This window comes from Vipera berus (assembly GCF_964194415.1).
Source record: "Vipera berus genome assembly, chromosome: W".
In the NCBI taxonomy this organism is placed as follows: Eukaryota; Metazoa; Chordata; class Lepidosauria; order Squamata; family Viperidae; genus Vipera; species Vipera berus.
The window spans coordinates 65443458-65459978 of NC_138210.1; the positions used below are offsets into that span (position 1 = coordinate 65443458).

Consider the following 16521-nt stretch of genomic DNA (forward strand, 5'->3'; position numbering starts at 1 on the left):
ACCCGATGTTGTTGCTCATGCAAAGAATTTTTTGTGTGTGTTTTTGGGGGGGGCTTGTTACAAGGGTTACGTTGATGATGTCAGAGGAATGTGAATGGCCCTGTCTATATTCAGTACTGTTGAATACAGTATTGTCATATTCGATACTGTTTGACAGGTATCATTTTCACACACAACTGGATTTTCCAGATTTGGCTCTCTATAATACCTTTGTCCTTTTTATGCCAAAGTTTGACTGGTATATTTTAGGCTTGCAAGAGAAGAAATAATAGTTTGTCTCTTAAATTTCCTGATCAATCTCATTGGAAGCAGCGCTGAATTCCTCTGCTTCTAAAATGGATGGAAACTAATCAAGGAGAGAAGCAGCCTAGAACTAAGGAGAAATTTTCTGATAGTTAGAACAATTAGTCAGTGGAACAGCTTGCCTCTAGAATTTGTGGGTGCTCCAATACGGGAGGTTTTTAAGTCGAGTTTAGACAACTATTGGTTTGAAATGGAATAGAGTTTGCTCCTTGAGGGGGTTGGACTAGAAGACCTCCAAGGTCCCTTCCAATTCTGTTATTCTGTTAAAACAAGGCAATTTTGTTGTCTTTAAATGGTGTTTTCCCTTTTGGAGTACTGAGTTTGCTGAACTGTTCAGTTTTTCAGATCCATTTTTGTTTTTTTTTTCCCCCTTGTGCCTGGAAATGCTGAGTAAGTCTCATGGGAAATGACTTGGGAGAATTTCAGTTCCCTTAATCTTGTTGATTGTTCTGTCTGATTTTAAAAGGAAAAAAAAAACGTCTAAGGTTAGCCTAGGTTTTGCTCAGTCACCACTGAGTCAAAGTCACATCTTCATTGTGGAGTTTCTGAATAGCAACACTGATCTGTCAATAGTCTTTAGATCCAGCCAGTCTGTAGTTCATTGTCTGTTTTCTGAATCTTACTTTGTTCTAAAAGGCATCTGTCCTAAATTGCCCTCAAATCCCCAATTGAAACAAGTCGAAAATTTAAAAAAAACAGTAGTGAAACAAAAGAGAAGAAGAAAGCAGTTTTTCAGAGCATCATTTATGAAAGTGAAATACCACAGGTGAAGGCTTATGCAGTAAAGCACTTTTTTCTGCTCAACAAAGACTGTTAACAAGAATCACTTCTGGGAAATCTGGCAGTGGTGTTTTTTGATAACTGAGAATTCCCCTTCACCAATCTATGTTTATGTGTGTGAAGTAATTATTTAATTGTAGCTATGTTTGGCCTCCAGCTTTGCAAATAAGACCTTTTTGCGATGCTGAGTAGAAAAAAATAATTGTAGTAAGGGAATAATTTATCTGATCTTTTTTGTTAATTGGGTATGTGTATATGTGAATAAGTTTAAGCCTCAATTTATATTACTTTATGAGATATATATTAACTTCACACCTAGGTGCATTTTAGGAAAGGATAAGTAGATGAGACATTGTATGGTACAGCTGCATCCTTTTTTTAGCAATCATTCCCATCCTAGAGTCTGTGGATCATGGTGGTTTGTAACAGTATTGTAGGTGGCCCCTACATTTATCCATTAATTTTATATTCATGGATAAAATTCACCTAAGATTTGCTGAGATTTCAGCATTCCTGCTCAAATTATCGCAAGATTTCAAGTGGAATATCAGAACCTTAGGAGAGTACATGGTCCCACAAGTTTTTAATCATTTCGTATTTTAAAATTAAAATTTGGGTCCATCAGATGCCCTCAATATAGGTGATATCTGCAGTGTAATAATATTCCTGAAGGATTCAGCAGAAATGTTGAAATAGTCAGTTCTGCAAGTAATCTGACCTGGTGCCATGCACTGCTTTCAATGGTGATGACCAACACCTTGAATTGCCTCTGGAAATATACTGGAAGGCAGTGTCACTTGTGCAGCAGTGATGTTACACAGGGGGACTTTGGAGTACCCGAAACTAAGCACTGTTACATTCTGAAACATTTTAAGTTCTGAGTATTCTTCTAGGAAAGTTCCATCTAGAGCACAAAACGGTTTCCAATCAGGAGGTGACAAAGGTATGAATGACAAGCATTGTAGTCCAGAAATGAGCATAACTGGTGCATGGGACAAATCTGTGCAAAACTCTTTGAGCAGGAGCTGTGTGTTCCGGAAGACCTCCAGATGGCGTATTAACTCTGGTGGAGTGCTACTCCAAGAGCAGTAAGAGATATAAAAGCAGGCCTAGAAGGTTCAGAAGTCTAGAACCACTTGGCATCTGCCAGGGTTGAGCTGAAATCTATTTTTCCCCCATCCAAAACCCCACAGCATGCAATCACTGGATAATAACCTTGAACAAATTGTACAGCTAAGGGCAGAATATATATATAGCTGAGTAATATTTTGATGGTGCTGACAAATAATTTCATTCAGTGATTTCATTTAGAGGTTAAATATGAGTGGGGAGAGAGTTCAGCCTTGAGGAATTGCACATAAGAGAGGTTTAGGGTTACACCCCTCCCCCTCCCCATCAGCATCAACTGGAACTAGCATTGAAGGAAGGAGAGCTACCAAAAAGAGTGTCTATATCTATATATAATATATATCTATATATCTATATCATCTATATCTATATCTATCTATCTATCTATCTATCTATCTATCTATCTATCTATCTATCTATCTATCTATCTATCTATCTATCTAAAATTTTTTGGCTTGCTAACAAAGAATAAAGGGAGACCAAAAAAAATTACACAAATATGAGCTGCCACTGCTGTGGCTACTGACTGTAGATGGCCTTGGGCTAGGCTGAAACAGGAAATAAGATTTGTCCCGTGTCTGGGACTAAGCAAGTGTATTCTTTTGGACAGAACTACATGTTCCTCCTGGGTGACCTTGACCAACTAGAATCAACATGGATCTAAAAGGTAGAAGAGCTCACAGCTCCAAGGACCCTATCTACTTCCTCAGGTCTAAACAGGTTAAATTTATTTCAGATAGCAAGACTGTATCTCAATCACTTCCATAAGACCTGCCGAGTTCATGTCCACCTCAAGTGGATTTCAGTGACTTTCTCCAACAGATGTCTGGAATAGCCCTCACAGTGAGCCTGAAACAGCTTTACCAATCCCTCATCAAGAAAGGCTCTGGTTACTCAAAAAAAGGCTGCCAGTCGGTTATTTGCAAACACGATAAAAGCAAAGAAGCAGGCCCACTATATTATTTGTTCGATCGCCAAGTGAGTCCACTTAAGGGCTCCTACTCATGCTCAATTGGATTTGTTCTTTGTCTTTCTCCAGACATATTCACAAGAGGTGTTTTCATCTCCGAAGCTGCTCAGAAAACAGGAAGCTGTATGGGACCTTCAATCATGTAGAGTCTGAGATTCAATTTAAGGCTCTTGTTGCCTACTCATTCGAGGCAGCTTTGACTAGAGCATGCTGCAGAGTTTCAGTAATAAGTCCCTGAAACCCTACTGGGTGCATCAGTTGCCTGGCCTGGAGCAATCATATAGGCCTTTCCTCCTTGCAGTGGGTAGCAGCCACAGAGAACTGCAGTAATTTGTGTAGTTGCCTGGAGTCAGGTTTGACACGAAGGAGTTACTGCAGTGCACCATTTTTTTCCCTCTCTTCTTTTACAACACTCCTGTTGTCAGTTGCACATGCATCATCATTTTGTTATGACCTACAAATAATCTTGCCTACTTCAAGGAATAAAGATTGCACATATGCGTATCTAAAAACTATGGAGTTTTATATTGTGTTTCTCCCCTTAGGTTTTTTGCAATGTCTGTGGGATGTTTTTCTCCAAATACTTTTATCACATTTACATAGCAGGCAGTTTTGATGCACATATCATGGTGAGAGTTGGCAGGTTGACTTTTCCTTGTTGTTGGTTTGCTGAGCTCTTGCCCAGCTTTGCTGAGCACCAATGTGTACATCTTCTCCTGCAGTTAATGTCTACCCTTCAGGAAGCAGTATATTTTTGCATACTTGTTTATATTTTACATCTTTTTCTCACAAAAACAATTTTTGAAGGATGCAAAAACAGTAAACACAATAATGTTATTTTGTCGCTCCTATTCCTTAATAGCACTTTGCTTCCTAGTGCTATGTTTATCTCACACAGTTTGCTCCTGTCATTTATACTTACTACTTTGTTTTTAGTCCAAACAGATGTTACATGCAGACTTTTATGTAATTCATAACAACTATTTTTCTATTGACCTTTCCTTTTTCTTCCTGTTACTGCTCTAGTAGTTATCCATAGACAAAGAGTTTTTCTTTTTCTTTTTGTTGTTAGCTGCGAAGTCGTGTCCGACTCATCGCAACCCTATGGGCAACATTCCTCCAGGCCTTCCTGTCCTCTACCATCTTCTGGAGTCCATTTAAGCTCACACCTACTGCTTCAGTGACTCCATCCAGCCACCTCATTGTCGTCCCCTTCTTCTATTGCCCTCAATCTTTCCCAGCATTAGGCTCTTCTCCAGTGAGTCCTTCCTTCTCATTAGGTGGCCAAAGTATTTGAGTTTTAGCTTCAGGATCTGGCCTTCTAAAGAGCAGTCAGGGCTGGTCTCCTCTAGGACTGACCAATTTGATCGCCTTGCAGTCCAAGGGACTTGCAGGAGTCTTCTCCAGCACCACAGTTCAAAGGCCTCAATTCTTTGGCGCTCAGCTTTTTTTATGGTCCAGCTTTCACTGCCATACATTGCGACTGGGAAGACCATAGCCTTGATTATACACACTTTTGTTGACAGGGTGATGGCTCTGCTTTTTAGTGTGCTGTCTAGATTTGCCATTGCTTTCTTCCCCAGGAGCAAGTGTCTTTTAATTACTTGGCTACAGTCCCCATCTGCAGAGATCTTGGAGCCCAGGAAAATAAAATCTGTCACTACCTCCATTTCTTCCCCATCTATTTGCCAGGAATTAAGAGGGCCGGATGCCATGATCTTGGTTTTCTTAATGTTAAGTTTCAACCCAACTTTTGCACTCTCCTTCTTCACCCGCAACAAGAGGCTCTTTAGTTCTTCTTCACTTTCTGCCATTAGAGTGGTATCATCTGCATATCTTAGGTTGTTGATATTTCTTCCGGCAATCTTAATTCCAACTTTTGATTCCTCTAACCCTGCCTTTCTCATGATGTGCTCTGCATATAAGCTAAATAGGCAGGGCAACAGTATACAGCCTTGCCGGATTCCTTTCCCAATTTTGAACCAATCAGTGGTTCCGTGTCCCGTTCCCATTGTTGCTTCTTGGCCCACATATAGGTTTCTCAAGAGACAAATAAGATGATCTGGTACGCCCATCTCTTTAAGAACTTGCCACAGTTTGTTATGATCCACACAATCAAAGGCTTTAGCATAGTCAATGAAGCAGAAGTAGATGTTTTTCTGGAACTCCCTAGCTTTCTCCATGATCCAACATATGTTGGCAATTTGATCTCTAGTTCCTCTGCCTCTTCGAAATCCTGCCTGTACTTCTGGTAGTTCTCGGTCTACATACTGCTGGAGTCTAGCTTGTAGGATTTTAAGCATAACTTTGCTAGCATGAGAAATGAGTGCAATGGTGCGGTAGTTTGAACATTCTTTGGCACTGCCTTTCTTTGGAATTGGAATGTAAACTGATCTTTTCTAATCCTGTGGCCACTGTTGGGTTTTCCAAATTTGCTGGTAAATTGAGTGTAGCACTTTTACTGTATCGTCTTTTAAGATTTTGAATAGCTCAGCTGGAATACTGTCACCTCCACTAGCTTTGTTGTTGCTCAGCTTTTCTAAGGCCCACTTCACTTCACATTCTAGGATGTCTGGCTCAAGGTCAGTGACCACCTCATTGTGATTATCAGGGACATTAAGCTCATTCTTGTATAGTTCTTCTGTGTAATTTTGCCACCTCTTCTTAATCTCTTCTGCCTCTGTTAGGTCCCTGCCATTTTGGTCCTTTATCATGCCCATTTTTGCATGAAACGTTCCTTTCATCTCTCCAATTTTCTTGAAAAGATCTCTGGTCCTCCCTATTCTATTGTTTTCTTCTATTTCTTTGCACTGTTCATTTAAGAAGACATTCTTATCTCTTCTAGCTATTTTCTGGAATTCTGCATTCAATTGGGCCTATCTTTCTTTTTCTCCCTTGCCTTTCGCTTCCGTCCTTTCCTCAGCTATTTGCAATGCTTCCTCAGACAGCCATTTTGCTTTCTTGCATTTCTTTTTCTTTGGGATGGTTTTGGTTGCCACCTGTTGTACAATGTTGCGAACCTCTGTCCATAGTTCTTCAGGCACTCTGTCTATCAGATCTAATTCCTTAAATCTATTTGTCACCTCTACTGTATATTCAACAGGGATATGATTTAATTCATATCTGAGTGGCCTACTGCTTTTTCCTACTTTCTTCAGTTTAAGCCTAAAGTTTGCAATGAGAAGCTCATGGTCTGAGCCACAGTCAGCTCCTGGTCTTGTTTTTTCTGACTGTATAGAGCTCCTCCATCTTTGGCTGCAGAGCATATAGTCAATCTGATTTCTGTGTTGACCGTCTGGCGATGTCCATGTGTAGAGCCATCTCTTGGGTTGTTGGAAAAGAGTGTTTGCTATGACCATCGTATTCTCTTGACAAAATTCTATCAGCCTGTGCCCTGCTTCATTTTGTACTCCAAGGCCAAACTTGCCTGTTATTCCGGTTATCTTTTGGCTTCCTACTTTAGCATTCCAATCCCCCATGATGATAAGGACATCATTTTTTGGTGTTAGTTCTATAAGGTGCTGTAGGGCTTCATAGAACTGGTCAATTTCATCCTCTTCAGCACCGGTGGTTGGGGCATAGACTTGGACTACTGTGATATTGAATGGTTTGCCTTGGATTCGAACTGAGATCATTCTGTCATTTTGAGGATTGTATCCCAGTATTGCTTTTCCTACTCTTTTATTGACTATGAAGGCTACTCCATTTCTTCTAAGAGATTCTTGCCCGCAGTAGTATACCTGATGGTCATCTGAATTAAATTCACCCATTCCTGTCCATTTTAGTTCGCTGATACCTAAGATGTCAATGTTCAGTCTTGTCATCTCTTGTTTGACCACGTCCAGCTTTCCTTGATTCATGGATCTTACATTCCAGGTTCCTATGGAGAAAAAATCTTTACAGCATCGGACTTTCCTTTCACCACCAGACATATCCACCGCTGAGCGTCCTTTCAGCTTTGGCCCAGTCGCTTCATTCTTTCTGGCGCTTCTAGTACTAGCCCTCTGCTCTTCCCCAGTAGCATATTGGACGCCTTCCGACCTGAGGGGCTCACCTTCCAGCGTCATATCGTTTTGCCTTTTGGTACTGTCCATAGGGTTTTCATGGCAAAGATACTGGAGTGGGTTGCCATTTCCTTCTCCAGTGGATCACGTTTTGTCAGAACTCTCGGCTATGACCTGTCCGTCTTGGGTGGCCCTGCACGGCATAGCTCATAGCTTCATTGAATTACACAAGCCCCTTCGCCACGACAAGGCAGTAATCCATGAAGGGGTTTCTTTTTATATAACCTTCATTAAAGAGATTTTTTAACAAGATGAAAACAATTGAGATTTCAGGGGGAAAAAAGAAAGAGGAAAATAGTGGAAAGGTAAGAAAGAAAATAGGAAAAAAAGAAAATAGAAAATAGAGCAAAAGAAAAAAAATGTAAGAAAGTTGCTTCTGGTCCTCTTTAACAACAGTTGTAAATGCATTCAGGTTTTACCTTCTCTCTAAAATTACCTCATCAGAGCAGTGTTTTTTAAACTTGGCAACATCTGGGAAATTCTGGAAGTTGGAAGTCCACACATCTGAGATTTGCCAAGTTTGGAAAACACTGTACCTAGACCTCCAGTGTGATTTTTGCCATACTTTTGTGGTTGTTTGCTTTAGGTTGTTTGCTTTACGAAGAGCAAACCTCTTTGAGGTTATATCTGGCATCAGTAAGTGAGCTTCTCTCTCCTTTTAATAACTCTATATACAGGTGAAACTTGAAAAATTAGAATATCGTGCAAAAGTTCATTTATTTCAGTAATGCAACTTAAAAGGGGAAACTAATATATGAGATAGACTCATTACATGCAAAGCAAGATAGTTCAAGCCGTGATTTGTCATAATTGTGATGATTATGGCTTACAGCTCATGAAAACCCCAAATCCACAATCTCAGAAAATTAGAATATTGTGAAAAGGTGCACATTAAAAGGTGCTAAGCACATTGATTTGTGCTTCTTAGATTGTAAGCCGCCCTGAGTCTTCGGAGAAGGGCGGGATATAAATGGGATTAAAATAAATAAATAAATAAATAAATATTCTAGGCTCAAAGTGTCCCACTCTAATCAGCTAATTAAGCCATAACACCTGCAAAGGGTTCCTGAGCCTTTAAATGGTCTCTCAGTCTGGTTCAGTAGGAATCACAATCATGGGGAGGACTGCTGACCTGACAGTTGTGCAGAAAACCATCATTGACACCCTCCATAAGGAGGGAAAGCCTCAAAAGGTAATTGCAAAAGAAGTTGGATGTTCCCAAAGTGCTGTATTAAAGCACATTAATAGAAAGTTATGTGGAAGGGAAAAGTGTGGAAGAAAAAGGTGCACAAGCAGCAGGGATGACCGCAGCCTGGAGAGGATTGTCAGGAAAAGGCCATTCAAAAGTGTTGGGGATTTTCACAAGGAGTGGACTGAGGCTGGAATCAGTGCATGAAGAGCCACCACACACAGATGGATCCTGGACATGGGCTTCAAATGTCGTATTCCTCTTGTCAAGCTGCTCCTGAACAACAAACAACGTCAGAAGCGTCTTACCTGGGCTAAAGAAAAACAGACCTGGTCTGTTGCTCAGTGGTCCAAAGTCCAACTTTTGCATCTCATTTGGAAACCAAGGACCCAGAGTCTGGAGGAAGAATGGAGAGGCACACACTGCAAGATGCTTGAAGTCCAGTGTGAAGTTTCCACAGTCTGTGTTGATTTGGGGAGCCATGTCATCTGCTGGTGTTGGTCCTCTGTGCTTCATTAAGTCCAGGGTCAACGCAGCTGTCTACCAGGAGATTTTGGAGCACTTCATGCTTCCTTCCGCAGACGAGCTTTATGGGGATGCTGACTTCATTTTCCAGCAGGCCTTGGCACCTGCCCACACTGCCAAAAGCACCAAAACCTGGTTCAATGACCGTGGGATTACTGTGCTTGATTGGCCAGCAAACTTGCCTGACCTGAACCCCATAGAGAATCTATGGGGCATTGCCAAGAGAAAGATGAGAGACATGAGACCGAACAATGCAGAAGAGCTGAAGGCCGTTATTGAAGCATCCTGGTCTTTCATAACACCTCAGCAGTGCCACAGGCTGATAGCTTCCATGCCACGCCGCATTGAGGCAGTAATTGCTGCAAAAGGGGCCCAAACCAAGTACTGAGTCCGATATCAGAGGTCCGATATTGTTCTATGTACACTCCTTGTTTTATTGATTGCATGTAATATTCTAATTTTCTGAGATGGTGGATTTGGGGTTTTCATGAGCTGTACACCATAATCATCACAATTATGACAAATCATGGCTTGAACTATCTTGCTTTGCATGTAATGAGTCTATCTCATATATTAGTTTCCCCTTTTAAGTTGCATTACTGAAATAAATGAACTTTTGCACGATATTCTAATTTTTCGAGTTTCACCTGTATAGGTAAACATGAGAGAAGATAAATTGTGCAGTAAGCCAACCAGTGTCTCAGTAACTCCGAGGTCCTTACTGCTTCCCCAGTTTATCTTATGAGATGTTTGCTCTTAACTGCTTGTGTTTCAATACTCCTATAGTTCTTATTTTTTTAAAAAAAGACAAGCAGGACCTTATTTTTGTCACTAGAGTTCTAGGAAAAAGTAACTGTTTAGAGATAGCAACTTCAATGTGGTGGTACATGACACCAGCCTAGAAACCTAGGGACTGACTTCTAGTCTTCTTTTAGGCATGAAAGCTAGCTGGATGATTTTGGTCCATTCATTCTTTCTCTGCCCAATCTACTTCACAGAGCTGTTAAAGGTGGGATATAAATCTAAGAATATATATATATATATATATATATATATATATATATATATATATATATATATATATATATATATATATATATATGTAGGTCTAGAGTCTCGGGTTTCTTCCCGCGTTCCTTTCATCTTCAGAAAGTTGTGGTGACGTTTCGACGAAATCCCATCCGTCATCATCAGGCCGGAGTATTCCTCCTGCTGCTTTCAGGAGCAATGCGTGGTCTGTCTGTTCCTTTCCTTCTAACTGCCGGTGGGGCTGTGTTCCGACTGGGTGAACACAGCCCCACCGGCAGTTAGAAGGAAAGGAACAGACAGACCACGCATTGCTCCTGAAAGCAGCAGGAGGAATACTCCGGCCTGATGATGACGGATGGGATTTCGTCGAAACGTCGCCACAACTTTCTGAAGATGAAAGGAACGCGGGAAGAAACCCGAGACTCTAGACCTACACATACAGACACCCGCGAGAATCTACGAAAACAAATATATATATATATATATATATATATATATATATATATATCCCCTTCATGGATTACTGCCTTGTCGTGGCGAAGGGGCTTGCGTAATTCAATGAAGCTATGAGCTATGCCGTGCAGGGCCACCCAAGACGGACAGGTCATAGCCGAGAGTTCTGACAAAACGTGATCCACTGGAGAAGGAAATGGCAACCCACTCCAGTATCTTTGCCATGAAAACCCTATGGACAGTACCAAAAGGCAAAACGATATGACGCTGGAAGATGAGCCCCTCAGGTCGGAAGGCGTCCAATATGCTACTGGGGAAGAGCAGAGGGCTAGTACTAGTAGCGCCAGAAAGAATGAAGCGACTGGGCCAAAGCCGAAAGGACGCTCAGCTGTGGATGTGTCTGGTGGTGAAAGGAAAGTCCGATGCTGTAAAGATTTTTTCTCCATAGGAACCTGGAATGTAAGATCCATGAATCAAGGAAAGCTGGACGTGGTCAAACAAGAGATGACAAGACTGAACATCGACATCTTAGGTATCAGCGAACTAAAATGGACAGGAATGGGTGAATTTAATTCAGATGACCATCAGGTATACTACTGCGGGCAAGAATCCCTCAGAAGAAATGGAGTAGCCTTCATAGTCAATAAAAGAGTAGGAAAAGCAATACTGGGATACAATCCTCAAAATGACAGAATGATCTCAGTTCGAATCCAAGGCAAACCATTCAATATCACAGTAGTCCAAGTCTATGCCCCAACCACCAGTGCTGAAGAGGATGAAATTGACCGGTTCTATGAAGCCCTACAGCACCTTATAGAAGTAACACCAAAACATGATGTCCTTATCATCATGGGGGATTGGAATGCTAAAGTAGGAAGCCAAAAGATAACTGGAATAACAGGCAAGTTTGGCCTTGGAGTACAAAATGAAGCAGGGCACAGGCTGATAGAATTTTGTCAAGAGAATACGATGGTCATAGCAAACACTCTTTTCCAACAACCCAAGAGACGGCTCTACACATGGACATCACCAGACGGTCAACACAGAAATCAGATTGACTATATGCTCTGCAGCCAAAGATGGAGAAGCTCTATACAGTCAGTAAAAACAAGACCAGGAGCTGACTGTGGCTCAGACCATGAGCTTCTCCTTGCAAAGTTTAAGCTTAAACTGAAGAAAGTAGGGAAAAGCACTAGGCCACTCAGGTATGAATTAAATCATATCCCTGTTGAATATACAGTAGAGGTGACAAATAGATTTAAGGAATTAGATTTGATAGACAGAGTGCCTGAAGAACTATGGACAGAGGTTCGTGACATTGTACAACAGGTAGCAACCAAAACCATCCCAAAGAAAAAGAAATGCAAGAAAGCAAAATGGCTGTCTGAGGAAGCTTTGCAAATAGCTAAGGAAAGGAGGGAAGCGAAAGGCAAGGGAGAAAAACATAGATATGCCCAATTGAATGCAGAATTCCAGAGAATAGCTAGAAGAGATAAAAATGCCTTCTTAAATGAACAGTGCAAAGAAATAGAAGAAAACAATAGCATAGGGAGGACCAGAGATCTTTTCAAGAAAATTGGAGAGATGAAGGGAACGTTTAATGCAAAAATGGGCATGATAAAGGACCAAAATGGCAGGGACCTAACAGAGGCAGAAGAGATTAAGAAGAGGTGGCAAAATTACACAGAAGAACTATACAAGAATGAGCTTAACGTCCCTGATAATCACAATGAGGTGGTCACTGACCTCGAGCCAGACATCCTAGAATGTGAAGTGAAGTGGGCCTTAGAAAAGCTGAGCAACAACAAAGCTAGTGGAGGTGACAGTATTCCAGCTGAGCTATTCAAAATCTTAAAAGACAGTGCAGTAAAAGTGCTACACTCAATTTGCCAGCAAATTTGGAAAACTCAACAGTGGCCACAGGATTGGAAAAGATCAGTTTACATTCCAATTCCAAAGAAAGGCAGTGCCAAAGAATGTTCAAACTATCGCACCATTGCACTCATTTCTCATGCTAGTAAAGTCATGCTTAAAATCCTACAAGCTAGACTTCAGCAGTATGTGGATCGAGAACTACCAGAAGTACAGGCAGGATTTCGAAGAGGCAGAGGAACTAGAGATCAAATTGCCAACATACGCTGGATCATGGAGAAAGCTAGGGAGTTCCAGAAAAACATCTACTTCTGCTTCATTGACTATGCCAAAGCCTTTGATTGTGTGGATCATAACAAACTGTGGCAAGTTCTTAAAGAGATGGGAGTACCAGACCATCTTATTTGTCTCTTGAGAAACCTATATGCGGGTCAAGAAGCAACAGTGAGAACTGGACACGGAACCACTGATTGGTTCAAAATTGGGAAAGGAGTCAGGCAAGGCTGTATACTGTCGCCCTGCCTATTTAACTTATATGCAGAGCACATCATGAGAAAGGCAGGGCTAGATGAATCAAAAGTTGGAATTAAGATTGCCGGAAGAAATATCAACAACCTAAGATACGCAGATGATACCACTCTAATGGCAGAAAGTGAAGAAGAACTAAAGAGCCTCTTGTTGCGGGTGAAGAAGGAGAGTGCAAAAGTTGGGTTGAAACTTAACATTAAGAAAACCAAGATCATGGCATCTGGCCCTCTCAATTCCTGGCAAATAGATGGGGAAGAAATGGAGGTAGTGACAGATTTTATTTTCCTGGGCTCCAAGATCACTGCAGATGGGGACTGTAGCCAAGAAATTAAAAGACGCTTGCTCCTGGGGAGGAAAGCCATGGCAAATCTAGACAGCACACTAAAAAGCAGAGACATCACCCTGTCAACAAAAGTGCGTATAGTCAAGGCTATGGTCTTCCCAGTTGCAATGTATGGCAGTGAAAGTTGGACCATAAGAAAGGCTGAGCGCCAAAGAATTGAGGCCTTTGAACTATGGTGCTGGAGAAGACTCCTGCGAGTCCCTTGGACTGCAAGGCGATCAAACCGGTCAGTCCTAGAGGAGATCAATCCTGACTGCTCTTTAGAAGGCCAGATCCTGAAGCTAAAACTCAAATACTTTGGCCACCTAATGAGAAGGAAGGACTCACTGGAGAAGAGCCTAATGCTGGGAAAGATCGAGGGCAATAGAAGAAGGGGACGACAGAGAATGAGGTGGCTGGATGGAGTCACTGAAGCAGTAGGCGTGAGCTTAAATGGACTCCAGAAGATGGTAGAGGACAGGAAGGCCTGGAGGAATGTTGTCCATAGGGTCGCGATGGGTCGGACACGACTTCGCAGCTAACAACAACAAATATATATATATATATATATATATATATATATATATATATATATATATATATATATATATATATATATATACACACACACACACACACACACACACGATATTCTAATTTTTCGAGTTTCACCTGTATAGGTAAACATGAGAGAAGATAAATTGTGCAGTAAGCCAACCAGTGTCTCAGTAACTCCGAGGTCCTTACTGCTTCCCCAGTTTATCTTATGAGATGTTTGCTCTTAACTGCTTGTGTTTCAATACTCCTATAGTTCTTATTTTTTAAAAAAAAGACAAGCAGGACCTTATTTTTGTCACTAGAGTTCTAGGAAATGTAACTGTTTAGAGATAGCAACTTCAATGTGGTGGTACATGACACCAGCCTAGAAACCTAGGGACTGACTTCTAGTCTTCTTTTAGGCATGAAAGCTAGCTGGATGATTTTGGTCCATTCATTCTTTCTCTGCCCAATCTACTTCACAGAGCTGTTAAAGGTGGGATATAAATCTAAGAAATATATATATATATATATATATATATATATATATATATATATATATATATATATATATATATATATATATATATATATATATATATATATATATATATATATATATATATATATATATATATATATATATATATATATATATATATATATATATATATATATATGTAGGTCTAGAGTCTCGGGTTTCTTCCCGCGTTCCTTTCATCTTCAGAAAGTTGTGGCGACGTTTCGACGAAATCCCATCCGTCATCATCAGGCCGGAGTATTCCTCCTGCTGCTTTCAGGAGCAATGCGTGGTCTGTCTGTTCCTTTCCTTCTAACTGCCGGTGGGGCTGTGTTCCGACTGGGTGAACACAGCCCCACCGGCAGTTAGAAGGAAAGGAACAGACAGACCACGCATTGCTCCTGAAAGCAGCAGGAGGAATACTCCGGCCTGATGATGACGGATGGGATTTCGTCGAAACGTCGCCACAACTTTCTGAAGATGAAAGGAACGCGGGAAGAAACCCGAGACTCTAGACCTACACATACAGACACCCGCGAGAATCTACGAAAACAAATATATATATATATATATATATATATATATATATATATATATCCCCTTCATGGATTACTGCCTTGTCGTGGCGAAGGGGCTTGCGTAATTCAATGAAGCTATGAGCTATGCCGTGCAGGGCCACCCAAGACGGACAGGTCATAGCCGAGAGTTCTGACAAAACGTGATCCACTGGAGAAGGAAATGGCAACCCACTCCAGTATCTTTGCCATGAAAACCCTATGGACAGTACCAAAAGGCAAAACGATATGACGCTGGAAGATGAGCCCCTCAGGTCGGAAGGCGTCCAATATGCTACTGGGGAAGAGCAGAGGGCTAGTACTAGTAGCGCCAGAAAGAATGAAGCGACTGGGCCAAAGCCGAAAGGACGCTCAGCTGTGGATGTGTCTGGTGGTGAAAGGAAAGTCCGATGCTGTAAAGATTTTTTCTCCATAGGAACCTGGAATGTAAGATCCATGAATCAAGGAAAGCTGGACGTGGTCAAACAAGAGATGACAAGACTGAACATCGACATCTTAGGTATCAGCGAACTAAAATGGACAGGAATGGGTGAATTTAATTCAGATGACCATCAGGTATACTACTGCGGGCAAGAATCCCTCAGAAGAAATGGAGTAGCCTTCATAGTCAATAAAAGAGTAGGAAAAGCAATACTGGGATACAATCCTCAAAATGACAGAATGATCTCAGTTCGAATCCAAGGCAAACCATTCAATATCACAGTAGTCCAAGTCTATGCCCCAACCACCAGTGCTGAAGAGGATGAAATTGACCGGTTCTATGAAGCCCTACAGCACCTTATAGAAGTAACACCAAAACATGATGTCCTTATCATCATGGGGGATTGGAATGCTAAAGTAGGAAGCCAAAAGATAACTGGAATAACAGGCAAGTTTGGCCTTGGAGTACAAAATGAAGCAGGGCACAGGCTGATAGAATTTTGTCAAGAGAATACGATGGTCATAGCAAACACTCTTTTCCAACAACCCAAGAGACGGCTCTACACATGGACATCACCAGACGGTCAACACAGAAATCAGATTGACTATATGCTCTGCAGCCAAAGATGGAGAAGCTCTATACAGTCAGTAAAAACAAGACCAGGAGCTGACTGTGGCTCAGACCATGAGCTTCTCCTTGCAAAGTTTAAGCTTAAACTGAAGAAAGTAGGGAAAAGCACTAGGCCACTCAGGTATGAATTAAATCATATCCCTGTTGAATATACAGTAGAGGTGACAAATAGATTTAAGGAATTAGATTTGATAGACAGAGTGCCTGAAGAACTATGGACAGAGGTTCGTGACATTGTACAACAGGTAGCAACCAAAACCATCCCAAAGAAAAAGAAATGCAAGAAAGCAAAATGGCTGTCTGAGGAAGCTTTGCAAATAGCTAAGGAAAGGAGGGAAGCGAAAGGCAAGGGAGAAAAACATAGATATGCCCAATTGAATGCAGAATTCCAGAGAATAGCTAGAAGAGATAAAAATGCCTTCTTAAATGAACAGTGCAAAGAAATAGAAGAAAACAATAGCATAGGGAGGACCAGAGATCTTTTCAAGAAAATTGGAGAGATGAAGGGAACGTTTAATGCAAAAATGGGCATGATAAAGGACCAAAATGGCAGGGACCTAACAGAGGCAGAAGAGATTAAGAAGAGGTGGCAAAATTACACAGAAGAACTATACAAGAATGAGCTTAACGTCCCTGATAATCACAATGAGGTGGTCACTGACCTCGAGCCAGACA

General features: G+C 41.2%; 1 protein-coding gene across 6 annotated transcripts in view; it reads left to right on the forward strand.

Annotated features, from left to right (window-relative positions):
* LOC308676560 (solute carrier family 12 member 6) overlaps positions 1 to 16521 on the forward strand; it is a 68038-nt gene that overhangs the window by 4091 nt on the left and 47426 nt on the right. The window lies entirely within an intron of this gene.